Raw genomic sequence first — 3652 nt, forward strand, 5'->3', positions numbered from 1 at the left:
TCATCTGTCTGTCTGTCATCTGTCTGTGTGTCTATCATCTGTCTGTCTGTCATCTATCTAGTCTGTTTCTTTCTATCTATAGATGAGCTCAAGAAAGCAGAAAGGAGCCTTGTGAGCATGGTGAGAACTGAAGGAGAGGGTTTGTTTTTTTGACAGTCTGAAGTTTTTATTCAGTGGGTCTCTGTGTCTAGAAGAAGGTGTTGGGCCTCTTGGTGGTGAAGCGTGGCTTGTGCTGGTGCCGCAACACGTGGTGGGGCAGTGGGAATTTGATCTTGGAATCCTGGAACTGCTTGACAGCTGGCCAGAGGCACTTGCCAGCTGCAATCTCTTCTACCTTCATGATCTGGATGGAGTGTGCGTGGGCACGGTGCTGGGCACCCATATCACGGTAGCACTGTGTGACCACACCAGCAGTGGTCAGGTCCCGGTACTCTCGGTACATGTTGTGTGTACCACTTTGGAGTCGTAGCGCAGCCAGATGCCGAAGTTCTTCACATGGAGGCGTGACTTCTCAAACACCTGCCCGCAATACACAATCTTCCCGGATGACTTCTTCATCTTCTTCAGCTGTGACACAAAGTACCAGAATCGGGACTTGGCTACCACATGGTTGGGCAAAAAGATTCACATATGGTACAGTGGTGGTGTGTGGCATTTGGGGGTTGGCAAGCAGCGTGCCACCACCTTGTATTCCCGAAGCGTGCCCGACGCCCTCATGGCACTGTGTACTCATTCACCACCACTCACAAAAGGTGAAGAAGAGGTCTTAAGGGCAGGGAGGGAAACCCATGTGACATGACGGCAAAGGAGAAGAGCCCTGAAAGAAAACCATCCAACCGGAAACAAGGGAGACAGGAAATAAGGACACGGTGAAATGATGTCTGTGTATGAAACTAATAAAACCAATTACTTTGTATGCTGTCTTTTAAAAATTAATAATAAAATTGGGCTGTCTGACTGGCTGCAGGAGCCCCAAATGTTGGCGCCTTGTGTTTACACATTATTTTCTTGCTCCTGATGCGCATCCTCTGTGGATGGTGGGGAGCTGTTCTCGCTGTACCCCCCACTCTTCCAGGAGCTGGACTGAATGGAAGGCCAGTCTTCTGAGCATTGTGGGTGGGTCACCATGCAGAAGAAAGGGGGCGTGGCTAGAAGGCCTCCCATCAGCAATGAAATGGCTGTGATAAGTAGATCACTACAGCTCCTAGTGTATTGGCCACCATTGGTTCCTGGGCTGTGCCTATCTCAGGGAACAAAGAAACATGCCTCTCGGGTGCTCGGGCTCACACAGGCCGTGGAAGCAGCTGACGACCAGGGGTCTCTGCTGCCCAGAGCTTTGTATTCCCTCATTTCTTGGCACCATTGCCTGAGCCCCATAAGGTATTTGTTCGCTGATTCTGCATGCTATGAAAGCAGGTAACCTGGCCTGGCCTGGCTTGCATTGTCTGTCCTACATTCTTGACTAGAACCAAGTATTGCCCATGGCACAAACTCAATAATATAAGCATGGTTGCAGGGCGTGGTGTTGTACTCATTTAAGCCCAGAACTCGGGAGGTAGAGGCAGGTAGATCTCTATGAGTTTAAGCCCAGCGTGGTCTACATAGTAAATAGTGAGTTCCAGGATAGCCAAGGGTACATGGTGAGAAGCTGTCAAAAAAAGAAAAGAAAAAAGAAAGGAAAGGAAAAGAAAACAAAAAAGTAAAGAAAAGATGTTGACTATCCTTCTGGTCTGTCTAGGTGACTAAATTTCAAATAAGGGATTTACTTCAAAGTAGTCCCCACGCCCTAAGATACAGACTATACATTAGCTAGGTCTGCCTCTGGGGTTGCTCTGTCCAGGTACCACAGACACATTTCTAGATGTTGGTTATGGGCAATGCTGAGTTTGCTCATGCAATCTGTGCCTAGCTAGGCAGGAAAAGACATGTGCCACAGCCCATTTGTGGGGGGTGGGATGCAATGGGCAGATCACAGTCCCAGCTGTTGGCAAAGACTGGCTACTGCTTCTGTGTGGTTTGATCAGAACCAGCCCTGAGGTTTTTGTAGCAATGGCCTCACTTGCATGGCTTTGTACAAGGCCTACTGGCCTCTCCAACATGCTAGTCTCATCAGCCAATACCACCGGATTAGGCCATGGGACCACTAGGTCAGGTCAGGAGCATCATTGCTAAGAGAGAACCTAGCCTGGTTAGGGAGCAGGGTGCAGTTGGCAGGTAGGAGACTGAATGGGTGATCAGCTCAGAGCGAAGGTGCCCAGAGGCAGCACTGGTCCAGGGCTCTCCTGGTCTTCCTTAGGGGCGTTGGCTTAGACTTGAGGATCCCTGAGAGGAAGCAGTGCTCACAGCTCCCTTAGCTCTGGTCATCCTTTGCTCTTGGGGTACAGACCGCTTTCTATACCCCAAAGCCTATTTCTGACTCAAAAGTTTTGTTTGATTCCCAGGATAAGACGGGTAGTTTGGATGAGACAATGAAGTGTCAGAGAGGTGACACCATGTGACACAGGACTGGGAACTGGGCTAGATTTTGGTGAGGGACTTTGTCACCCCAGATTCTAAGCACAGGTTATCTACTATGGCTTTCGTTGCTACGCTGGCACCAGGTGCTAAGGAAAATACGCCCAAACCTTAGAACGTTTGATTATTGAGACTTGAAAAGCTTGAGTATGTCTGCTGCTTTGTCTTAATGCAAACAATGAAAATCAGGAAAACACCAAGAAAAGCAACTAGGTTCTCAGAGTGACCCTAGACCGGCTGTGGGAGAGAAAGTCGGGAGTGAGCAGCCCTGAGGTAGACACAAGCCAGCCGAGTGGAGTGTGAGCGACAGTCTAATGTCCACGTCCGTAGAAGGCCCAGGGCTCAGAACATGCTCAATCAGCTATCAAAACGCCTAGGCTCCAAGTCCAAGAGGAAGACAAGTATCCGATTTCTAAAGCTGGTAGACATTACCACCAATTTTGTCTTTAAAAACTGGAACTGAGGGGGCTGGAGAGATGGCTCAGTGGCTAAGAGGACTGACTGCTCTTCCAGAGGCCCTGAATTCAATTCCCAGCACCCACATGGTGACTCACAACCATCTGTAATGGGGGGATCTGATGGCCTCTGTGTGTCTGAAGATAGCTACATTGTACTTGTATACATTAAATAAATAAATAAATAAATAAATCTTTTTAAAAAAACAAAAACAAAAAAACCTGAAACTGAATTGATGTGTCATTCAGGAAATAAATAAGTAAACAAACCAAAGGCAGGAGAGGTGGTTTGGCAGATAGACTGCTCTTCCCGAGGACCTAAGCGTGCTTCCCAGAACCCACATGGTGTCTCACAAGCATCTCTAACTCCAGTTCCAGGGATACAGGGGCCTCCTCTGGCCTCCACAGGAATTGTACGTATGTGGTATATTTAGATGCAGACACAACATCCAGACATGCACATAAAAATAAATCTATATAAAAAAAAATAGGCACAGAGTTACCATACTGTCTAAGCACGTCTCTTCTGAGTATATTAAAAACAAGTAAATAAACAAAACCAACGACCGGAAAGCAGAAATCAGAGGAGGTATGTGTGTATCCACATTCATGGTCTCAACAGCCAGAAGGGAGATATAATCCAACTGTCCATCAACTGGATACAAAATTGGTCCAGTTTTGAA

General features: G+C 47.6%; 1 pseudogene; it reads right to left on the reverse strand.

Moving 5' to 3' along the window:
- Window positions 1-187: 187 nt before the first annotated feature.
- LOC114624841 lies at window positions 188-717 on the reverse strand (annotated as a pseudogene).
- Between the last annotated feature and the right edge of the window lie 2935 nt (window positions 718-3652).

This window comes from Grammomys surdaster, unplaced genomic scaffold (genome assembly GCF_004785775.1).
Source record: "Grammomys surdaster isolate TR1022 unplaced genomic scaffold, NIH_TR_1.0 211, whole genome shotgun sequence".
Lineage (NCBI taxonomy): Eukaryota > Metazoa > Chordata > Mammalia > Rodentia > Muridae > Grammomys > Grammomys surdaster.